The sequence below is a fragment of the Rhinatrema bivittatum genome, chromosome 3, assembly GCF_901001135.1.
Source record: "Rhinatrema bivittatum chromosome 3, aRhiBiv1.1, whole genome shotgun sequence".
Lineage (NCBI taxonomy): Eukaryota > Metazoa > Chordata > Amphibia > Gymnophiona > Rhinatrematidae > Rhinatrema > Rhinatrema bivittatum.
The window spans coordinates 351,540,278-351,565,672 of record NC_042617.1 but is presented as its reverse complement, the minus strand read 5'-3'; the positions used below and the strand labels follow the sequence as shown (position 1 = coordinate 351,565,672).

The 25,395-nt window shown below is 43.0% G+C and overlaps 1 protein-coding gene across 4 annotated transcripts in view; it reads right to left on the bottom strand.

Moving 5' to 3' along the window:
- The window catches only part of EPHA7 (EPH receptor A7), a 410,651-nt gene that overhangs the window by 254,536 nt on the left and 130,720 nt on the right, over positions 1 to 25,395 (bottom strand). The gene's annotated exons all lie outside the window — the stretch shown is intronic.

The window sequence follows — 25,395 nt, the reverse complement described above, 5'->3', positions numbered from 1 at the left end:
GATATGTTATAAAATGTTCTCCATCTGAAGGGCGCAAGCCGACAAAAGTGCAGACGTGCACCCGCATACCTGTTCCATATCAAAGACAAGTTAACAACCAGTCAGTATGAGAGTAGGATAGAAAATTAACAGGGTGGCATTTTAAAATAATTAATAATATGTATGTATTTATTATTTATTTATTTATTTGAGATTTTTATATACTGACATACATCAATGATATCATATCGGTTCACATTGTAACACAAAACGGCGCCTGGAGTAGAGCTTTACATCGAACAGAGGTAGCAGAGGTAACTTTACATCGAACAATAGTAGCGTGTTAACAAGAAAATAATAATAACTTTACATATAATAAAAGTAACATGTTAACAAGAAAATAATTTAGGGGGGGAATAAGGGGAATTGTATTAAATGTTATAAACAAGATTTGCAAGTATATACAATATGTAATTGTTTTTGATTCTTTCAATAGTTATGCTTTAACTTAAGAGACAGCTTACTTTTAAGAAACAGAAACATCTTTTTATCATTTACTATAGCTTTGTGTATTCTGCATCTCATAAAACTACTCATCTTTATGCAAAAGAAAACCACAAAATCACTGCCAAGGATTTCCACCACATTGTACACTTTCAAAATGTTTTATACAGTTCCTAGCAGCTGAACATACTTTATTAAATATTTTAGAGACTCTTTTGCGTACAGTCTCTGCTTGCCTTAAAAAAAACAATCTATATGTATCAATAACCTATTTTGTTTGTGAGAATAGGTATGACATGCAGCAATCACTGAGGCATAAGGCCAGTTTGGCAGTTCTGTATATTGAAGCTATCATCTTAAAGCAGTGTACTGAGAATGAGTTTAATAAACATTTATAGAACCACTGCATGCTTTTTGTTGTTTATCTTGAAAAGAAAACTTTCAGGCTTCTCGAAAACCAATGCAACCCCAAACTGACTTCTTTCACCTGTACAATTCTACCAGTTTTTGTTGTTTTTCTCAAATTCTAGTCCTTTTTCTTTTTAATCATTTAACTAGAATTAAAATAAAAGAGGGTGGAAAAAAAAACCACCACTCACATCACCAGCGATAAAATACGCTTATGGAAGCAATGAAAAGAAGGAAAAGACTAGAAGACTCTTCATTTGTGGTATACACACACACACACGTTTCCAATTATTTGTATTGATATTTTTTTCCCCGTTCAGTGCTCTCCTCTTCATCACTGGCTTCCACTGAGACAAAACCTCTTTTGCCGGCGGAGTCCATCGCTTCAGTGCTTATAATGGTCATCCGAGTGTGCCTATGTGGGTGTACCAGCAGCTGTTTTGGGAAATGGTGAAGGAGGTAACAACAGTATGCCGTAGGCTTCTTGCTGGACAGTGTTAATAAGCCAGTGCTCTAATCTGCCGGTCCCAGAGAGTAAAGCTTTAAATGTGCTCTTCCCTGTGATTTTGTTTTCTGCTCATAAGGAGAAACCAAAAAAAAGAACTCAATGGGCCTGAATCTGTCCTTTTGCAAGGCCAAACATCTGCCCCATAAGAAGGATTTATGTCCCGGTACAAAAATAGACCTGCATATATATTAATTATTAATTATTAATAGTTATATATCTACACTTAGATTTTAATTTTATAATCCAAGTATTGTTTTAGATTGACAGAAATGTGTTTTAGACAGATAGCCATTATATAATTTATTTTTATTATTGTTGTGAACTGACTGTTTACTTTGGAAATGGAATTATGTATGGAAATGTTTGCGTCATCAAGATCCTATAGATCTGTATAGACGGTTTTTTTTTCTGTTAACCGTCTTGATTTCTTTTTGAGGAAAGTCGGTATATAAAAATATGTAAATAAATAAATAAAATAAATAAAAGGTTTGAATGTCTTTCAAATATTTACAGCATTTAAATAAATATCTCATCTGAATGTGTTACTGTATTAAGAAAACAGACTAGAGCTCAAGAGAAATAGTCCTCTAACATTTCTGTTTGCATAGTGGACCTTATAAATTATTCAAGAGAAAAGCTTTATTTATTTGTTGCTTGTTTTCCTGACTATCTTTTCCCAAGATTTCTATAATTCTAAATGTTTAACTTTTAGTTTACTTTCCAATTGCTTCACAATGTTGAAGAAGGAAAGTAATGCAGGCGAGTTTTTAAAAAGAGAAAACAGCCTACTCACTCGTGCTTACTTGCCTGGGACGGCACGTTCTGGGAAAGTCTGAAAGAACACTGGAAGGATTCAATAGTTATTTCAGGTCCTGTTTGGATAAACAGACCCTTTACCCACTCAAGCAAACACAATTCAGAAGTTTGCCTGTTTGCCTGCAATAAAGGGCAAAATTGGATACTTGGTGAGATTAATTACCTAGATAGAGCATGATAATGCAAGTCAAATGGGAAAGTAATTAAAGTGCACCTTCCATGAAAATTATTCATTGCCCTTGGATCAGGTAACAGATAAATCAAAAGGCATTTAAAGGGTTAGAGGTTAACTTGAGACAGGCCTTTCCTCTTTGGAGACCTCCGGTAACTTCAGCCATTGAATTTCAGTTGGGTTATCCTACTCTCATCATAGCACATAAGACAAAAGAACAGACTGTAACGCAACCTTAAAGAAAGAGATACCAAGAGAAAAAGCTATCCGGAGAAGCTTGCAAACAAAAGATCAGCTGGAGTGGAACCAGTTGGCTGGCAACCTTCAGATGAGTATATCACTCCATTTTTACAGGGCAATGGGGAACTGCAACTATAAAAAGAAGGAAAATGAAGAATTAATAAGTTGATTTACCCCCAGAGCGTATTTCTGGCAGATGAAAGACTTGCTGTGGCAATCAAAGAGGGTCATAAATTTGGAAAATCCAATGCCACCAGAAACATCCCACATCATTATTAGTAAATAAAATCTTCTTGAATCTGCCAAGAAGTCTTTACTGTCAATAGATGAATTCATTGTCTAAAAACAATATAAAGTAAATATAGAATTCTTCATGCTCACAGCAATGTAGTTACACATATCCAGAAGAATGAATATGTATGACTGCAGTGCTATTTTTCTTCAATTATATTTATTTTATGCATTGTGATAAACCTTCAAAAACATTTCAGAATAGCTACCAAAATCAGGGTGCATCCAACACACAAACCAATAGGTACTAATCCAAAACTACATGTAACAGTTCACAAAACAGTGAATTCAAGCAATCCAATGGGAGAGGATTGAAAGAGTGAAACAAGCATGTCTTCTTTATCATGCACCAAGTCTTTTTAACTAGGTGAGACATCATCAAGACAGAAAAACTGATGTGCACTTTCGTTGTTTAAAAAGCATGACTGCTTGCTATTATAAACCCAGGGCCACCCAGGGAATGCACAAGGAGTAAGACTACAGAACTTTAAAAAACATGCACACACACACACACACACAAAAAGCTATCAAGCTAAACAGCGTAAAGTGAGAGATGGCAGTTAAAGGCCCTCACTTTAAATTGTACAGGTTGCTTCATGTGACTGCAATGAAGGAGCACATTGTACTGCGTTATCTGCAATCTAATGTAGCCAGCATGGTTTACCTTAGTACGACAACCGTTACATATCCACAAGCGTTTCGGTTCTCAAAGCAATGCTGTCTTGAAGGAAATGGTTGACTTGCTGCATTACAGCAAATGCATGTTTTCGAGGGGCTTTCTGGAGAAGGGATTTTTTTTTTTTTTTTAAGTAGAAGAAAGTGGAAGGAAAGCCGCTAATGTACAACAGGTTAAGAGTAAAAGATCATGGGAAGATCACTGTGTTAGCAGGCTCATTAGCAGGCATTTCTCCTTCGACACAGAGCTAATACATGAGAGAAAAAAAAGATTCTCAGTTTAATAAAATAATGTGCTTGCCATATTCCTCCACTTAGAAATGCACAAACTGACCTAATGGAGTATAAATCTAAAATGCTAGCCATCAACATACTTACTCCAACAAAAAAGTACCACCAGCAGTTTGTTTGTTGGCCATTATTTCAAGTCTCAAGAACTTGAAAAGCATGTTTCTCTAATGTTATCATAGTAACAGGGTAATGATGGCAGATAAAGATCAAATGGTCCTTTCAGTCTGCCCAGCAAGTTGCTCATGGTAGTAACTGCCGCACTATGCAGGTTACCCCATACACCCCTTTTTTTTATTTCCAACATCTAGCATCTAGGGATTTGCAATGTTCTCATGTGCTCTTTTGAATTCACTTAGGGGTAGATTTTCAAAGGGGTACGCGCGTACGATATTTTGCATAGGCTTGGCGGCGCGCGAAAGCCCCGGGACGTGCGTAAGTCCTGGGGCTTGCATGGAGGGGCGTGTCGGGGGCGTGCCGCGAGTGACGCGGTGTTTCGGGGGTGGGCCGCGAGTGACGCAGCATTTCGGGGGCGGGCCTGGGGGCGTGGCGCCGGCCCAGGGGCATGGTCGAGGCCTCCGGACCAGCCCCCGGGACGGGTGATGGCGCACCAGCAGCCCGCTGGCGCGCGCAGATTTACACCTGCTTTCCGCAGGCGTAAATCTGCCAACAAAGGTAGGGGGGGTTAGATAGGGCCGGGGGGTGGGTTAGGTAGGGGAAGGGAGGGGAAGGTGAGGGAAGGCGGAAGGAAAGTTCCCTCCGAGGCAGCTCCGATTTCGGAGCGGCCTCGGAGGGAACAGGCAGCGCGCGCTGGGCTCGGCGCACACAGGTTGCACAAATGTGCACCCCCTTGCGCGCGCCAACCCCGGATTTTATAAGATACGCGCGGCTACGCGCGTATCTTATAAAATCCAGCGTACTTTTGTTTGCGCCTGGTGCACGAACAAAAGTACACCCGCACGTACATTTATAAAATCTACCCCTTACTGTTTTCACCCTCACCATCTCTTCCGGGAATGACATTCCATCATCCAATACCCTCTCCATGAAGAAATATTACCTGATGTGGCTTCTAAGTCATCCCTCCTGGAGTTTCATTTCATGACTCCCAGTTCTACAGTTCTCTTTCCAACAAAAAAGGTTTGAAGTTCATGCATCATTAATATCTGAAGGTATCTGACGGTCTGTATCAGATCTACCCTGCACCTCCAGGGTATACATATTTAGATCCTTCAGCCTCTCCTCACAAGTCTTCTGATACAGACCCCACACCACTTTGGTCATCTCTCTCTGGATCGCCTCCATCCTGTCTCTATCTCTTTTGAGATACAGCCTTCAAAACTGAACACAGTACAGGTACTGTACAGGGACCTGTACAAGGGCATTATCACCTCCTTTTTACTTCCTGGTTATCCCTTTCTCTATGCAGCCCAGCACTCGTCTGGCTTTAGCTATTGCCTTGTCACATTGCTTTTGCTGCCGTCAGATCACCAGACACTATTATCCCAAGGTCCCTCTCCTGGTTTGTGCACATTAGACTTTTGCCCCATCATTTTTGGATTACCACATCCCAGATGCATGACTCTACAATTCTTGGCATTGAATCTCAGCTGCCAAATCTTTGAATACTCTTCAAGCTTTCTTAAATCCCTTTTCATTCCCTCTACCCCTTCAGGTGTGCCCACTCTGTCGCAGATCTTAGTTTCATCCGCAAAAAGACAAACTTTACCTTCTATCCCTCCACAACACAGCAGATGCACCTGTTAAATGCAGTACTTCAAAACATCCTTTCATAGTCACAATAAGAACAGCACATAAGGCAATGAGGCATATATTATGGAATGATTAATCGTTAAGGGAATAATTTTAAAAGCCATTCACGTGCATAAAACCAGGTTTTATATGTGTAAATGGCTATCATAAAACTGACAAGGGCTCTGTTTGCGTAAAAGTACATATAGAACCTGGTTTTGCAGTTACTTTTACACAAACTGAGCATAAGCGAATGGGAAGAGCAGAGGTGGAGACAGAGTTGGCACTTACCGTAAGTGCATACCTTCCTATTTCAAAAAGTATGTACATTAAGTGTAAGCGCACAAATTATACCCTCCAAAAAGAAGATATAGCTTTACACAAGTAAATCTCTGCACACAGCTTGCCACATACCCACAAAGTTTCAAAACAAATTTATGCACATATTTTGCTGTGAAAATCCTCAGTGAAGTCTGCGTGTACAATATATACATAGACCTTACCACTATGCAGAGTTATAAAGTAACCAAGAGTCTGATATAGGCTACTAATACATTTTTGTGTGCAATTACTGTCTTTTAGGGTCAAGGGATTTATGGATATAGGGCTGGCTGGGAAGTTTTATTGAGGTATATGTTTGGATTGTGACGTGTTTATGTTTGGATTGTGACATGTGTTTAATTATGTGGATGTAAATTTTTTTAGAGTGATATTGTTTTGTTATGTTTGTTTACTTGTGTTGCTATTGTATTCAGCTCCCTGTATTGTATACTGCTTGGAGTATATTTTTTGATGAAATAAGAGGTCTATACACACAAAGTACAGCTAAGCAATACACGAAACAGAAGTGTTTATTATCTTGTTTTTGTTCAATTATTTCTGTTCTAATATTCATTCACTAAAGCATGTTGCAACATGATTATATTGACTCTATAATTTTCCTTTTACATTTTTTTTTCCAGTGAGCAAAAGTTATCAAGGGCTCTTATTTTCAAAAGCGCAGTCACAGACAGGGAGTGGAAGAAACCCTTTGTGAACCAGAATCCCTTGTAGTCAACCAAAAATATTAAATGGGACAAACAAATATGCTCTGCATTCCAGATATCAATATATCAATATGCTGGTACATCATAATGCACACAGTTCCTTACCCAAATACAAAAGCACTCACAAATACTAATATAGCATGCTGTGCATGGACAACTAATTAACACTCACTCAGTATCAATTAAAAATAATTTTGTCCCTGCACTGGTTTTGAAAAATTTCAAGCGGCCCCTCCTTCTTGCAGATTCCTTTTGAGTAGATACGCTTAGAAGAGACTCAAAAATGACCTCACAAGAACAGGCTGCTCCTAGTTTATGCAAATTGCCTGATGCCACCTGTCACATCAGAACCTCAGTTAAGAACCAGTTTGAGTCCAGTTTCTGTAATGTAAATTCAGATTTTCTTTTTAAAAGAATGGCTGCTCTTATGAATGCAGATCATTTTCAGGAATAATATCTTCATTATAGCTAATTTTTAAGTTACATTTCAGGTTTATTAGTGCCTGCCATGTAGTTTTTAAATAGTGTAACATATGTGGAGAGCAGTTTACTGCACACAGAGGGCTCATATTTTTTTCATGTTTATATAACGATAGTCTACAAATCAGTGAAGCTTTGAATGACTGCACACTAAGGCGCCAAATGTACTTAAAGGTTTTCCCCATCTTGTGTTTATGCGAAAAAACACTGAATAAGTACATCTAGCCCTAAATAATCCAACAATACAGGAAATTGCAGACAAACTGCTATTTTGTCTTTCATAATCAGTATAAACAGGTTTCACCTAGCATGGAAAAAAAAAAAAAAGGATGCTTAAACAAATCAACCGCAAGCTTCAAAAGACCATGGCAAAAGTTCTTTTTGTTATCCCAACCCTTGCATCTTCTCTGCTACTGACCTTCTCAAATAAATAACCATCATGAAACACCCCCCCCCCCCAACAAGGCTGAACAATGAAGTGCTTTATTTATGTCTCAGCACACATTGATGGGAGGTAACTTGGTAATAGAACAAAAACAGGCTACTTTTTCAGGTGCCACTGCTTGCTTTGCCCAGATTTGAAACACAGTTTTGTGATGCAATTAGTCAATGTACAAAAACACATCTGTCAGGGGGATTATGCATTTAAGCGTACAATGTGTAGTTCCCAAGCTCCTCTAAGATTGGTGATTACATTTAGAAATACAGGCATTGTAAGCACCTGACACACTTCGACAGGAGAGATTATTTTTACTGCTTCGTGCATGTTCCAGCTGGTAACCTGATCCCGGCCCAGCTACAAAGCAGAAAAGGCTTTTGCTTTGTCAGATCTGCCTAGTGCTTGACCAGAAGACAGTCCAAAATGTAGTCACCAGAACACTGCAATTAAAGCTCATTCATCCATTTGATCCCAGGCATAGAGAAAATAATGAAATGTCAAAGAAGTAAGACACTGTTTCACGGAAGGTGAGTTGGCATCTTTTCCCCCAAAGCAACACCTGTTCCTCCCGCAAAATCTACCTCCACAGCCATGTAAATTCTACATGATTTTGTGGATCATCAAATGCTTAAAGAGGTTAATTTTCAAAGACTTAATGTAGGGTTTGTGCATGTAAAGTCAGCATATATGCATATAAGTAGCCTCTGTGCGCTATAAGGGAATTTTCAAAAGGCCTGAAATACGTACGTACTGCTGTTGCCATGTGGAGAACAGGAATTCTAGGGTGAAGTTTGAAATTATGTGTATATCTACATATTATATAAACAAGAGTGCACATATATATCCTCAAACATGAATGCATGCATTTATACCTGCTAATCAAGTCATAAATAAAACTTAAATATGACTTCTTTTTTTCTGCAGTTTTTGGGTGCTGGGGGTCATAGAAACATAGAAATGACAGTAGAAAAGGACCAAACGGTCCATCCAGGCTGCCCAACAAGCTTATGGTAGCATCAGCCGTGCCATCCAGATCTCCCCTATAATGGTGGCATCAGGGGGGTGGCATCTGCTGTGGCATACAAGTTACCCCCATACTTAGTTTCCCAAACCGTTAAAGTCAGGGCTCTTGTTGGTTACTGCTTGAGTCTAATTCCCCGTTATCTTTTATCTCTTGCTGTTGAAGCAGAGAGCAATGTTGGAGTTACATGACAAGTTTAAGATTTATTGGTTAAGGGTAGTAACAGTTGCATCAGCAAGTTACCCCCATGCTTATTTGTTTCCCAGACTGTAAAATTCAATGTTCTTATTGGTTGCTGTCCTTTTTTCCTCCTGCCGTTAAAGCAGAGATCAGTAATGAATTGCATCAACAGTATGAAGGCTTATTTGTTAAGTGTAGTAACTACCACACCAGCAATTTACCCCCATCTGCTCTTTTCCTCATTTCCATTCTCTAGCCTTTAGGGATTCACAGTATTTATCCCATGCCCCTTTGAAATCTTTCACCGTTTTTGTTTTCACTACCTCCTCTGGAAGGGCATTCCAGGCATCCACCACCCTCTCCGTGAAGAAATATTTCCTGACATTGGTTCTAAGTCGCCCTCTCTGGAGCTTCATTTCATGACCCCTAGTTCTACTGATTTCTTTCCAACGGAGAAGGTTTGTTGAATGTGCATCATTAAAACCTTTCAAGTATCTGAAGGCCTGTATCATATCTCCCCTGAACCTCCTCTCCTCCAGGGTATACATATTTAGCTCCTTCAACCTTTCCTCATAAGTCATTTGATGGAGACCTCCCACCATTTTTGTCAACTTTCTCTGGACTGCCTCTATCCTGTCACTGTCTCTTTTGAGATATGGATGAAACAAATGTAGACCAGTCGTTTGCTTCATCTGCATCCTGGCTTTAATAAACCATCTGCCGTAATGCTTTTTGGCACCATCCTTTTGAGATACGGTCTCTAGAACTGAACACAATACTGCAGGTGAGGCCTCACCAAGGACCTGTATAAAAGGATTATCACCTCTGTTTTTTTTTACTGTTTGTAAAAAATTGGTGGAGGGTGTGGGTGAACAGCTTAATGTCCGGATCAAATAGTATAGGTCACAATAACCTGGTGCTTGAAAGTGCATGCACATATATTTTCATATGTGAGACACATTCATACATCAGCAAGCTTTATAAAACACCTAAGGGTTATTACACTCACATGTTAAAAAATTTAATAAATAAAAAGCAGAGTCGCTTATCTATAAGAGGTGATCTCCAAGGACAGCAGGATGTTAGTCCTCACACATGGGTGACATCATCATATGGAATCCGGCATAGAACTCTGATCTCAAAGAATTTAGAATTCAAACATGTCCCACTGAGCATGTGCAGCTGTAGTCATCACCCTGTCCCCTAGACAGAGTCCCTCACTCCATAATATAACTAATACATGGAGAAACCAACTCCCAGGAGAGGCAGGTGTGTTTCGTGAAGACTAACATCCTGCTGTCCTTGGAGAACACCTCTTACGGGTAAGCAACTCTGCTTTCTTCAAGGACAAGCGAGGTGGTAGTCCTCACACATGGGTCAATCCCTAGCTATAGGCTGTCCGAGCAGGACAAAGCGGGAGACTGCATGGTGCAGAAGCATTACCCGTCTCCTTTTTTGCCTGTGAGGCAGCCGACCCACAAGGAGTCCAGGTTGGAGAAGAGTTTGGGTTCTACAAAGAAAAACCACAGAAAAGATTGAGACACAAAACCTTCAATCATAGCAGGATCACCTAAGGCACAGTAGTGATGCAAGTACAAGCAGAAGCATACTCTACATCACGGAAAACTTTACAAGCAGGGTTTCAAATCAGTAACCCTGACAATGAAGTAGGCTTAGAACCTCCTGGGTACAGGAAAAAGTCTAGAGATGTAAATAAGAGAAGGACTCCTGGACAAAGACCACACAGTTTCCTTCGGTGTTAGAAAACAATCTAAAACCCAACTGAGGCCCGAGAACTCCCCAGAAAGAAACTGCGGTCCACTGACATCTGAAGGACAAAATGTCTCTGCAGAAGTGTGCCCATGTGCCCAGTCCAGAGAAGGCAGAAAAGCCCAAGCAACGCTTGGGGAATAATCAGCAACAATGGCAGGGCCTGAGACAGACCCTATGTGATGAAGCATCAAACCTAGCTGACCATGCAGGACAGCGCCAAGAGTTTCAGAGGATGAAGGCAATCCCTGAATATATCACTAGCCCAGCTCCCAAGCAGGGAGAGAAGTTCTGAAGCTCACCCACACTGCACCCTGTCAAGGGCAAGGTTTTCCATCCTGTCTACAGGATCGGTCAGGTGAACAGGAAGGCACTTTGGGCAACCTAATGACGAGAAAAAAGCTAAAGGCAGATTTGGCCAGAGCCTGGTGAACATATAGGGAAAACCTGGTGTATCTTTCCCTGTAGTATACACTAAGATATCCCATAAATGCCTTAGCTTTTCCTCCCCTCCCCCACCTCCCAACTGGAAGTCGGAGGGAGCAAAACCAGAAGGAGGCAGACTGCTGGACTGCCGGGGTAAGCACAAGTCGCTAGCTAGTATATCCCAGCCCCAAGTGACTAGCCCACTGCTGATTCCAGAAGGGAGTTACTCACTGAAATAGAGCCCTTAGCCTGCTTGGAACAGCTGAAACTGAGAGCAAATTCCCCAGGGAAGAAATCCAGAAATACTCCACTAAGAGACAGGAAGCCGGGTTGCCGCAAATGCAACCCCTCTCAAACAGGATTTCTTCATCAGTCTGGAAACACTAATGATACCAGGGCAGGGCCAGGGCGATCTCGGAACAGACTGCCAGGTACTTGGCTTAGGTATTAATGCCCCAGCCATGATTGCAAATTCCCCCAAGGAAGCATGTGGTCCAGTAATGGAACAATAGTTGCATGAACCAGGACTCCCCTGTCCATAGACAGGGTTATCTCTACAATGGGGAAGTATAGATTGCAAGCCACAGCAACCAACAGCAGCATCTCTGTTGCGGGGTGCCTCGTCCCTCAACTCCCTCAGCCATGGGTATGGCGATAGGTTGAAAGGCATACGCGCCAATTAGATGGACTAGAACCCTCCTCACTGAGGTAGGGTCCCGCAGGCGAGAATGACTGGTCAGAACACCCCATTGAGCTCAACAGGTATCAAGGAGATTCCTGGAGGGGAGAAACTCTTAAGATTCACCTGGGAGCTACTCTGGAAAGGCTCCTTCATGAAATAGGCCTTCTGTAGCACAGAACGATCTAAGAAGAGTGCTACCACTCAACTGGCTCTCGGAGCTTGCGAGGAACTGAGAGCAACTGCCATTCTCCGGGAATGAAGAACGATGGACACCCCTTGTGGGGGTGGACAATCAGTCATCCAGAAGGGAACCCATAAGGGTTGCTCTAGAACCCAGTGAAATCTCCCCTTCTTCAAGGGAAAGACGTAATGGGAATTGGGGCCTCCCGATCCCAAAAACTTTTCCCGTTGAAAGCTGAGTTACAATCACTGATCGCTGAGGTTCAGAAGTGACCAATCCACCAGAGGCAGCTACCCTCAGATGGGGTAGGTCACAGTAATCAACAGAGGAGCCCCAGAAAAAATGGTTCAACGACCACCGTTGCTGTTGCCAGGCCCTAGCCTCCCAGGAGATGTACCGATTCAAAGAATTGAGGCTCCAGCTCAGAGATAAAACATTCCAGGGATGGAACTTCAGGGGCTTCCCCCCAAAAAGGATCTGTGATACGTGAAAGACATATTACATTTACACAGGAGTAGAAGACTCCCCAACACTACCCTCCCGTTGTCTACTCCCCTTATGGTTCGATCAGAAACGCAGTCCTAGATCGGTCCTGTGGCTGTGGCACACAACCTGTTGTACTCACCACAAGGGAAACACAAACACAGATACATCCATACAGCAGAGGGCAACTGGAAAAAAGAGCCCTCCGCTGTAAAATCACGCTAACCAATTCTCATACAGTGGTATCCATATGATGGCGTAGATGGCAATGTGCTGCCAAAAGGCAAAGAACAGTGTGTGATGAAGCGTTCCCCAGCACTTTGCGATGCAGAACTGATGAGGAGATCGAGACCATGATATGATGATGGCAGAACCCTGGATTGCCTGACAACTGCACAGATAGGGATAATGCTGCCTGCCATTTTCCAAGGAGCTTGGAATAGACTTACCGTACCAAACCGTGCATGCTGTGCTCCACTGTCACCGTTACTCCCAGTGAAGTGCATATGAAGAGTGTGACAGCAGCGTCCCCAGTACCATTGAGGCTCTGGGTATGGCATAGTGGTGGATGGCATTCTATGACATTGCTGCCTGCAGTATCTGATAACACTCCAAAGGGCTGGACATAGCTCTTGAAACTGCATTGGGAATGGCTCACTGTTGTTTCCCTCATGAAATGACAGCAGAGAAGTCCATGGCGACTGACAGTGCCCATGGTGCTCTGCGGTTATTCATGTGGCAACCAACTGAGTCCACTGGTGCCCACAGTAGTGATGCTGCCCATAGGGCCCATAGGGCTTTCATGCTCATCAACCATAGAGCACATTCAGGGCACCGGATGATGCTGCACCCAGGGCTTCGATGATGTTAAGAATCCAGTGGCACCAGGTAAAGAACCCAGTGCCTGAAGGTATTGATGGACTGGTGGTACCAAGGATGCCAGGGGCGACTAGGCTCTGCAGCCTTGACATGCCTCATCGATGCCCAGAGGAACTGATGACTGTCAGCGCCATTGACTGTTCCCCTTGGCTCACCTATCCATCCGAGGACCATTGATGCTGCAAGTTCGATGGTGTCCCTTGCCAGCAGCTATGGCTGACGATAGCATCGCTAGCACTCATTAACATTAATGGAGCACGAATCCAGGTGGGGCATCTAAGAACATAGGAACATAAGAAATTGCCATGCTGGGTCAGACCAAGGGTCCATCAAACCCAGCATCTTGTTTCCAACAGAGGCAAAACCAGGCCACAAGAATCTGATGCCTCCCCACCCCAGAGTCTTAGGGCCCCCGAGATCATCGATAGCCGTGGTGCCCGATAGCCATAAGCTAGTGATGGGACAGCACAATGCCCCTCAGTGCTCCGTCGGAACACCCGCCAAAGTGCCTCGAGGGCACCAGTCCACCTATGCCGGTATGCCTCGGCATACCAGGGTGCCTGAGTAAAGGGAGACCCTGGCGCTTGATCGATTTAAGGCCGAAGTCCCTGCTGCTCGAGGGCTTCAGTGGCACTCAAGGGCTCCTAATAGTCCTGGTGGGTGACAGCCGCGCGGTCAACCATGACAGCCCCGTACCTCGATGGCATCGAGGCCATGCCCCTCGCCGAGGCATCCATGGAATGGAATGGAACTGAGGCATCCATGGAATGGATGGGTCCACCACCTCGAAGCCCCAGTTGCTCGATGACTCCGGTAACTCGAGTCCATAAATGCTTACAGCATGGAAGGCCCTTATGGCATAGAGAGTGGTCATGCACCCCGATGGCATCAAGGGCACCCCAGCCCCTCGACAGCGTCAAGGATGACCATAGCGCTCAATGGCCGTCCTGGTCCCCGACGCGGCCCTGACATTGGTGCGTCAGATTATCGGTGCACTGGGCACAGTAGTGCAAGGGCAACTGTTATTGGGCATGGCATAAAAGGTGCAGTAGCAAGTTGCTTGTCCAGATTCCTGCTCGCCCTCTGTCCCAGAGTGATTGCACTGCCATAACCAGCAAGCAGGAGGGGAGGCTACATCAGCCAGGACTCCTGCCCGTGGAGACTAATTCCTTTGGGTTCTCTCCCCCCGCCCCCCACAGTAACGATATGGTTCTCGATCTCTTTGCTGCCTGACCTTCATCGATGCAGAACGATCGGTGAAACGACATGGAACTCCTGCCCGGGTAGAACTCAAGCGAATCTCCAGGCTCAGTAGCCTACACAGATCACCCATGGACTGCACCCATTCAGTCCTGCCAGCACTGGACAAAAGGTACAAAAACAGGCAGAGCAAGGAGCGGACACAAAAACTAAACTTCAATTAAAAAAAAAACAAACCATAAACAAAGAAATAGGTTCTGCCACCTGCATAATGACTAAGGCTCACCATGAGGCCAGCAGACAGAGGAGAGACGAAAAAGAGAAAGAAAATAAAACTACCATAAGATAAAGGAAAGAAAACAGCTGCAGTTCTAGAAAAACTCACTTACAAAAACTAAGGAAGAGATCAAAGTTGAATACCGTGAGCACATGGCTCCCACAACCTCACGCCTCTGCGGAAGAAAAGAGTCTGAGGGACTCTGCCTAGGGGGCAGGATGATGACTACAGCTGCACATGCTCAGTGGGGCATGTTTGAAAGTTCTAGATTCTTTGAGATCAAAGTTCCGTGCCAGGCTCCATCTGATGATGTCACCCATGTGTGAGGACTAACATCCTGCTGACCTCGGACAATATACAGTATGCACGCACTTTAATAAAATAGAATAAAATATGCAGATCTCTGCTTTAAAAAATATGTGGCTACTGAAATATACATGTGCACTTTTGGGCCATTGACATGGGTATTTATTAGGGATGTGCATCGGGTGCCGATCGTTTGTGCTTTCGGGTTTGTGTGGCTGTGGGAAAATCTCATTTTCCCGGGGATCGCCATTTATTTTTAGTAAAAAATCATTTTTCGGCTTAGGGATGTGAATCGTTTTTATAACGAATTGAAATATCGTACGATATTTTTTAATTCGTTATATATCGGTTAAAACGAGAAATTAATACTTTTTTCCCCCAAATTTTAGTGAAAATCGTTTTTCGGGTTAGTGCACGCTAATGGGAGTCCGTGGCCGAGCCAGAGGCACCGGGGGAGGCCCGAGGACGGAGCTGATGGCCCACCACAGCCAGCAAGGAGGAACCAGAGGCTGGAGTCATTGTGGAAAGGTGAGGGGGCTGTGCTGCGGGTCTGCTGTGGATGGCACATGCAACATTAGTTCAAGATGGAATTTCTTGTTTCAGGACCTGGTTTTATGCCAATGCATACATGGCCTTGTACTTCTGATTTCCTTAAGAAAAGTGTCATAGAGTAAAACCAGTCTGTCTGGAACAATAAAATGCAGTCAGTTGATGACCTTAGTACTATCTAAAGTTGTGACTAGGGGTGCTTGAATGAGACAGGTGTCCAAGTTGCAAAGTTCCTACTTATTAAAGTATAAGTATGGGCCAGCAGAGGATGAAGATCCAGGAAATGTAAAGGGGGGATAATGCCTACTAACTAAACCGCCATCCTTGATTCCCCCTAGCTCCTCCCTCCCTTCTCCCTGATCTTAGATTCTCTCTTCTTCCTGAATCCATCTTCCTCAATCAATTGATCTCTCTTCTCCCATTCCCCCTCTCCTCTGGCCAGAGGACAGCAATGTTTCGGATCAGGATTATCTTCGGGGAACACGGCACACTGGGCAAGTGTTGCCATTGGTGCCCCTGTGATATTTACCCTCCCCCAGCTGGCTGCACAAATTTTGCAGCCCACTCACTGGGACAGACTGGGCTACTTTTGGCTAGCTCAGGCTGGTGCTGGCACATTCGGGATGGGATAGGATTCAGAAGGGGCTGGACAGTGCATGGTTCACCTCTCTTACCTCTGTCACCAACCCTGTCTTGCCTGCCTATATCAATAGCCCTGCCCAGGGCCACAATGAGAAGAAAGGGAGTGAGACCAGGGATAAAAGTTGTGGAAGAGATAGAGGAAGGAAAGATGCATAAAGTAATTGTGTGCCTCTGGCTAAAATGCCTAGGATTAAAAAAGTGCAAAAATTCTAGTCAGTTTGCTTGTACTATTCTGAAGAAGCACATCTTTCTTCCACGGATTAAATTTCCTGCACCTTTCAAAAAATGGAAAACATTTACAGAAACTTTCTAAATTGGAAGTACTGTGGAACCTTAGCCTGATTCTTAAATTTAGAAATTCCAGGCAAAGACACCGCAACACTTTTTGCAATATACCATGTTTGCACATTTTTTTATTCTGTGAATAATTTTTCCCCTTTCTCAAGTTGCAGGGAACTGAAACCTTGAAAAAAGAAAACCAATGCACTGTTTCTACATTCCGAAAGAAAAACTGAATTGCAGGCTTTTTGCACTTTCTGCCCGAAATGTAACTCTGTCCCGTAATAATGTGCAGCAGTAGGCAAGCTTCATGCATTCTTTTAAAATAATAATAATAATTAAAAAACAAAACAAAACACAACAGATGCTTTCATGAATACCGATATAATATACATGTTTCTGTGCATGGCATCTCGCCAAAATGCTCAGCACAGAGACCGCACAAACTAAACAATTACTATTACACCGTTACAGTGATACTCACCTGACCTCAGAAAGATGAAAGACGAAGTCGGCCATGCTAGGACCTGAACACTGTGAATCTAAATTTCAGAAATGGTGCAGATGTCATAAAGCTGACATCTTTTGGAATCCCCCACCAAATGTGACAGATAAACATTGATTAAAATAAAAATCATAAATCTGCCGTGCTCAATATTCATATTCAATGCAGACCTTCATATTCCACACAAAATATTAAGCATACCTGGAGACAAGTAAGTAAATAGCTGGAAAGGTCAACAAAGTAGCAGGCCATGCTTGTTCCTTTTATCATCCCATGATAATCACCACCACCATCATCATCATCAAACTGTCTATACTCAGTCATAAGTGCATCAGTACCACGTAACATTACAGACAGCTGCTTCTGCTTTCTTTTCTATTTTCCTGTAGTTAATGAGCAAATATTGTTAAAAAATCAGGACGCTGATTATGTGGTGTCGACAAGTTATGGGTAATTAAGTCTTGCTCACACTAATTCCATACTATTGTTTTTTCACAGACCTCTTTCTCCTGTCATTGTGCCACCAACAAGACAAGTTACAGGTTTGCATGCATGCACTCTGTCACGTCCTTTGTCACAGAACATACATCATCCTTTCTACCTCATCCCCAATTAATTTTCCTGGCTTGCGGCAATCATCACTCCCTTTGTGCCTGACCTCATGGTAAATGGTTGTGCAGGAATGGGGCTGGGCTATATTTTTTTTTTCCTTCCTGTGGATTTTACCACTTAATTGATTCTGTTTCTGCTGCCCACAATAGCACTACACTGGAGCATAAGTCATAAAAGAGCTGAAAGTGAAACAAATGAGGTGGGTTGTTTTTTTTTTTCAAAATTGTAATTGATGGCCCTTAGAAGTCAGATCTTGATTATGCTCTTTTATTTGCCCTATTATATGGATCAGTTGGTTAAAGCTGCTAACGACCCATTTGGATCAATGTCTTCTGCTTGTAGCTACAATTTACCACATTGCTGGATTAGTACAGATGCTGGAGTAGATGGCGTTGCAACGCTTCACCAGCTTCCTGGCCCATATACACGGACTAAAACTGCGCAGAAATAAAACAAACATTAAAAAAAAAAAGATAAACAATTACTTAGTAATTCTAAATGGTAAATGCACACTAATTAAGGAGTTTTCTGTTCACTAAGGACCCAACTCAGTAAGCTCCCCCCCCCCCTCCCCCCCGGCCGAAACAGAATGGAAGACAAGACTTAAAAAATAAGGATCTATTGTATCTTTCAGAAGGATTTCTAAAAGTGATTATTTTAGAAGTGATTTTTCAGATAAGACCAACTCATTTGGCAGTACAGCTGGACAACGGTACTAATGATATAGCCAGCAAAATTATCTATGGGTTTTCACTAATGTATAAATATCACAGCGCTAATCAAATAATCCCATTTCCTATCCCACTACAGATTTCTGTACTGATTGCTTTGGCTCAGATGTGAAACATTAGGTCACAGTATTCAGATTACTTTATTTCTCAGCTAAGCTCAGTGGAATGCCCTGCAGTTAAAGCACATTTAAAAGTGTCTCTTTTCAGTCAGACAGTCCCCGATTGCCTTGTACGTGACTGGTAGAGGGCCACAAAATGCCTAGAAAGGGCATTTCCCCATGGCAGCCCCCGGTCAAGCCGACAATCCACCAGTACTACCGGGATGCAAAGATCAGCTGGTCCCATGATGATGATGTTGCTTTGGGGCAATTTTCCCTGCATGCTTTTGTGGTTAGAAGCATTTTTTGGGTACTTGTCAGGTTCTTATGACCTGGATTGGCCACTGTTGGAAACAGGATGCTGGGCTTGATGGACCCTTGGTCTGACCCAATATGGCATGTTCTTATGTTCTTATCTCTGAATGGTAAATGGCTACAGCCTTCTCCGTCCCTCCCCTCCTCAGAAAACTTGAAAAAAAAAAAACATAAAAAAACTCAGTGAGACCAGGGCTGCTGTGGAGAGTTTAAATAAAAAAAATTTTTTAGGGGGGGGGGGGGGGGGGGCGGGTCATCCTGGTGGCTCAGTGGCCGTGCTGGTCACTACCATGCACAGGGACCTGGGCTTCATTCCCAGAACAGGAGTATGCTTGCTGTTTTTCCATCAGGGCTGGGGATGCCACGGAGGCAGCACTTATAGCTCCCAGGGCATTCATTGCTCAACAGCAACACCTAGTGGGCATTCTCAGAGTCCATGTCGCCAGGCTTCCACGCTGTGGCCCTCTGGTCTCTGCGATAACTGGACTTCCTTAGTTGAAAGGGATATAAAACCAGTGGGAAAAATTCCTGTGTAGCTGCAAATGATAGGGATCTGCTGTCATTTTAAAAACACCAAACAACCCAATAAAATAGTTTACCAACTGGGAAAAAAAACACACACAAGACAAAAATTTGTTTTGCTTCCATTTAGCACATATTAAAATAGAAAAAAAAAAGAAAAATGAAAGAAAACTAATTTAAATGAAAAAAAAAAAAAAAAAGAAAAATGAAAAAAATGAAATGAAAACTCGAACAAAACAAATTTTTTTTTTCCATGCACAGCACTAGCAATCAAGGCACATGGCACCTAGCCCATCAAGATTCTTTGCCAATTGAACTAGAAGTTCCAAGTAGCACAAGGTAAACTGCTGCACCTAATGAAAAAACACAGTCTAAATTTTCAGTTGCAATTACTGGATCCTGTTCTAATCTTATAAGCAAAGCAGAGAGGGGAATCACTGTGTTTGGGAGATAGATTCTTTGATAGAACTGGAGCTGCGTGGTCTCAGTCATACCAAAAACAGAGTAACTTCAGCAGTAAGGAATCTAATTTTGGAATGAGAAGTACATATTCAAAACAGCTAATTATGCTCTGAAATTTAAACAGAATTTAAATATGCATCAACAGAATTATAGAAGATTTGTTCGGAGATATTTAAAAAAAAAAAAAAAAAGTACTTGCCAACAATCAACTCCACAGTCTTACACCTACTAAAACAAATCTCTGGATTTGGATACAGGAAGATGCTCATGTATGGATGGGGAGTAACGTGGCTGACTGACTGAGGTTCATGTTTTTTAAATGAACTAGCTTAAAAAGAATTACAGAACCCTATGTTTTTTCCGTGCCTGATTCTTATCTTTGCAAGGGATTAGGCACTAGAAGACGCAACATCAAGGGAGGGTCTCTTAGGCCTTGCCTTAAAGCACCTACTTAAAAATTAGCATATTGCTATAAATGACACGCCCCCCTTAGTGAAGTCTAATATTGTTTGTCCTTTCAGACGGTTCTGATTTATAGTATTCTCAGAAAACATGACAATGTCATATACTGAATAGTGTAATTTGCCAGCAATCCCCTGAGATTGATTAATCTGGTGCATATGATGTCAGATTCACTTTTCATTTTCACGAGACATTTAGTGCTGATCCCAACAAGACTTTTCCAATCTTGTATTTATGGATGAGCATAACATTTAAATACTGTGGGTTTTCCCCACAGTCTAAATAGTGTTTCATAAACACAAAAGGAAGAGGAACTCTTGTCCAAAGTTACTTTCAAGCTAGGCTTAGGTTCAGAAGAGGAAGTCCTTATTTGAGCATCTAACATTTTAGGCCATAGTGATGTGGCACAACAGATTCACCTTCGTGCCTGCTGACCATCAGGGCCAGGCACACCATGCAGGGCTCGTCACTAATCCCAGAGAAGTGAGAAGGCAGTGGCTCCTGCCCTGATATGCCCTGCGGGCACACAGAGCAAAGCTGACGGAAAATCTTGGAGAAGTCCTTCCAGCCCTTTGGGGGCCAGTGAAGGTCCGCGAGGCTGCCCTTGCATGCCATCTGTGATAATGGCTTATGAAGGGAAAAGCATGGAGGCGGAAGGGAAGCCCTAGCATTCAGTTAAATTAGCCTGCCTGTTCCGCAGGTCATAACCAGTATAGTGAAATACTCAGCCTTCATTAATGTTGTTGTTATGCTGCACCCCAGTTAAACGTAAAAATAGCTTTTATTAATGAAAAGGTTGGCAGCTTCTAATCCTTAATGATGAGGGAGCTTCTGTTCCTATCCTGGAAGATCTTGCACCCAACCTGGCAAAAGTAACTCCACTTGGTGAGCTTTTGCGTGGTTGGGCCCAGCAGAGAACAGAGCCCAGTTTAGAAAACAAAAACTGTTAGACAGTCCGGAAATTACAAATTAACTTTTTACGTGTGCTTCTATTACTTGTTTAGCATTGCATAACAGAACCACACCTGTGGCCAACCATTCAACCACAGCTTTCAGTCAGCTATGCTGAAAAGGCATTTTAAATTTTACGAGAAGACTTTTAATTCAACTAAAGTGGCATCCGAAGCAGCTGGGTTTATCATGATTGCTTATGGTATTTGAAGAACACAATCTAAACCTTGATTCCTCAAATTAAAAAAAAAAAAAGAAAAAAGAAGCAGCAGGGGTGGGGAGAAAGAAAAGAAAGAAAATGCATTGACCAACCAATGGCTTTTGTTCTGCAATGTTCTCAAGAATGCAGTGGAACACTCGCTGCACACAAGATCCATAAAGGACAGTATCCTACTTGCCCTGGGATTTGTTGATAAGTAAAGTAGGCAAGGTGGGAGGCTACGGCTTTCCCAGAAGAAATGAAATCTGAGCAACAGAAAACAGTCTTACAGTTTTAGCCCTGGAGTCATCAAAGTGCTATAAATATTAGGACATGTGCATTCGGTTTATAACAAATTAGGCAATTACACGAAATTGCCTAATTCGTTGTGGTTCGGGGGGACCTGAACCACGAAGCTCGGGGAAAATCTGTTTTTCGGGTTAGTGTGGGGAGAGAGGGCACATTTATTTAAAAAAAAAAAACAAAAAACCCACCCCAACCCTTCAATTTACTTCTTACACCGCCCCCACATGGTAGGAGCATGGACCCACAGGGGACTTTTGGCAAGTCTTGGGAGGTCAGGAGTCCTCCCTCAAGACTTGCCAGAAGTCCCTGGTGGTCCAGCGCGATCTCCTGCACTCGGGCTATCGGTTGACAGTATTCAAAATGGCGCCGATAGCCTTGCCCTTACGATGTCACAGGGCCTACCGGTGCCATTGGTCAGCCCCCTGTCACATGTAGGAGCACAAGATGGCGCCAGCCGTCCATTGCTCCTACCATGTGACAGGGGCTGACCAATGGTACCGGTAGCCCCTATGACATCAAAAGGGCAAGGATATCGGCGCCATTTTGAGTCATAGCAGGCCCGACAGCCGGATGGCATGGAGGGAGAGAATGCTCGTGGGACCCCGCTGGACCACCAGGGACTTTTAGTAAGTCTTGGGGAGGAATCGGGATTGTGGGGGGGGGTATAAGAAAGTAAATGTGAAGGGTTGGTGTGGGGTTTTTTTCCGATTCGCGTTTTTTTAATTTGTTTTTCCGGTTTCGGGTTCGGGTTCCAGTTTCGTTTTTGGCGAAAAATGATCCGTGGGAAAACGAAGCGCCCGAACCGAAACCCGACCCGAGCCTGAAAAACGAAGCTCATCTCTAATAAATATAGCGGAAAATAGCGCCCGCGATAAAAAGGGGGGAGGTGTGGGTGAGGCTACTTTCCCTGCTCTCGCATCACATATGTCATTTCCGCAACACGTGATACACTTATCGCACCCGTGCTATTTTTCGCATACCAATATTTATTTATTTATTTAGATGTTTCATATACCAATGTTCCCTACCAAGACCACAATGGTTTTACAAATTAGCATTCATAATTTTAGAACAAACCAATACATATAGAGTGAAATGCTCCAATACAAATTAATCTGCTTACTAAAAAACACAACAAATGGTACAGGAAAATAAGATAACAGGTAATACATCATATATGTCACTCTACTATTTATACCACTGTAAGAGCGGGCACTATTAACTTGAGGTGAGGTTTGGGTGGTGGGGTAGGTTTTGGGGGTCAGTTTTACACACACAATCAAAGAGTCAGCTAGCTAGAGAGTGCATCAAGCTAGGTACAGATACATTGTACAAACCAACTCCTATTTTACCTTTCATCACTCCAAGGGGAAATGACAGTGAGCAGGGTTGTGACAGATTCCAACTGGGCTGGAAACGCATGTGTGGGGAAGGGCAGGCTAGGAAATGGATCCCTCCCCCCCCCCCCCCCAAATGACAGGAAAATAAAGAGGAGCAAACACAAAAGAATGTAAAAATATGTTTTCTATACTGTTTACAAAGTTATCTGCCTTCAGAAGAAAGAATTCAACCGAGATGGAGAGGCGACTTTTATAAAACTTGCATGAAAATCTATGAACCTCCTAATTTCAGTTTTTTCCCCGAACACAAGGATTTCATTTTTTTTTCTGTTATTATATGTATCAGGAGCAATTGTTCTCCTCCACATTTGACCCCCATTTTTTATTTGCTCTTCTCATCCCACATGGCAGGTGAGGTGGTCTATTGTTCGAGAGTTAAGAAGGGAAAAGTTTCAGGGCGTAACCCTCTTAAAAGGCCCCTGCGCGCGTAACCCTCTTAAAAGGCCCCTGCGCGCGCCGAGCCTTTTTTTGCATAGGCTCAGCGGCGCGCGCAAGCCCCGGACGCGCGTAAGTCTCGGGGCTTTGCAAAGGGGGCGTGTTGGGGGCGTGTTGGGTGGGCGGCGCGAATTTCGGGGTGGGCGGAAGGCGTGTCGGGGCGTGGTCGAGGCCTCCGGACCAGCCCCCGGGTCGGGTGATGGGGCGCCAGCAGCCCGCAGGCGTAAATCTGCCAACAAAGGTGTGGGGGGGGGGGATTAGATAGGGCCAGGGGGGTGGGTTAGGTAGGGGAAGGGAGGGGAAGGGAGGGGAAGGTGAGGGGAGGCAGAAGGAAAGTTCCCTCCGAGGCCGCTCCGATTTTGGAGCGGCCTCGGAGGGAACAGGCAGCGCGCGCAGGGCTCGGCGAGCGCAGGTTGCACAAATGTGCACCCCCTTGTGCGCGCCGACCCCAGATTTTATAAGATACGCGCGGCTACGCGCGTATCTTATAAAACGCGGCGTACTTTTCTTCGCGCGTGGTGCGCGAAGAAAAGTACGCGCACGCGCTGTTTTTTAAAATGTACCCCCAAGTGAATAACACTGCGCTATTGAGGCACAGGAATTGACTTTTTTGAATCCAAACCAAGCGCTTGACTCATCGAAAAATATAAAAAAGCCTGTAAGCCTCAGCAAAAAAAAACGTGTTTCAAATTAATTGTTACAATTAACTAGCGTAACTGTATAATGGCTGACGCACAGGGAAAACAAGGTTCGTATGTATACACAGCACTCCAATGCAATTTCTTAGTAATTTTTATTTATTTATTTACTTACTTGACAGACTTGTAGCCCGCTAAGTCTTAAACAGTGAAAAAATAAATAAATAAATAAACCTGCAGAATTTCCAGTCATTAAAAACTTATGAAATATAGCAAACACTGCACAAGTACTTTGCAGGAGTGAAGTGCATTTTCTGATGACTAGGCTGTCATGGTACACACGCCGCAGATCATTAATTTGGTTTGCAAATACAGGCATCTCTGTCTAAATATAGCGCTCAGGCTAAAAGCTCCAGTCGGACACTAATCTCCCGAGACCACTAACCACTATGGATTTTTCCCAGAGGCACAAAATCCTCACTGAATGAGGCCCAACGGTTCTTAGACTGGCTGCTAGCCTCTTGTTCTAAGACTGCTAGCTATTTATAGCCACGGCCTACTGTTTAAGGAGGAGGCGTTGGAACACAGCGATGCCGCGGGGGAATGACAGCCACCGGTGGCATAACGAACCAACTGAAGAGGGTGAATTTCAGAGAGTCTTTTGCAATTAAGACTTTGCTATTTTACGTGCAGAAAGGACCGTTGCAAGATTACCCGCCCAATAAACTTATGCATGCAAGCATGTACCTCATGTCTGAAAGTAAATTTACATGGATTGAATGGAGGCCTTCCTAGGAGTGAAGCTGGGGAGGGGTTTGGCTTCACCCGCACATTTTTTGTTTTTTTTACAAAGTATGTGTGTAAATTTTCACAAAAACTTTGTGCTGACATTTCAACAGGCATAACTTGTGCAAACGGATTTGGTGGGATAATTTTCAAATTCAGTTTTTGAAAACTAGTGTAACTTACGTGCATATTTGCTCATATTTTTTAATGTGAATTATTATAAAATGACCCCAAAAGTGTTTGTAAGTTGTAACAATTACAATTAAAAAAATAAAATTATTTAATATTGCCTAAAATGTGGCTCAGTTTTTGCTTTCAGTCTTTGTTTAAATGGAGAATCACAGGTTTTAAGAAGAAGGCATGGGTGGGGCATGATGGCATTTGAATACAGAGAACACCTTGTTTCAAATCCTGGAGCACGGCTTTGCGATATATCCCCGGGAGCACCATGAAAGATTATATTCAAATCATGAAGAGGTCTAGCATGTCTTCCACCTAAT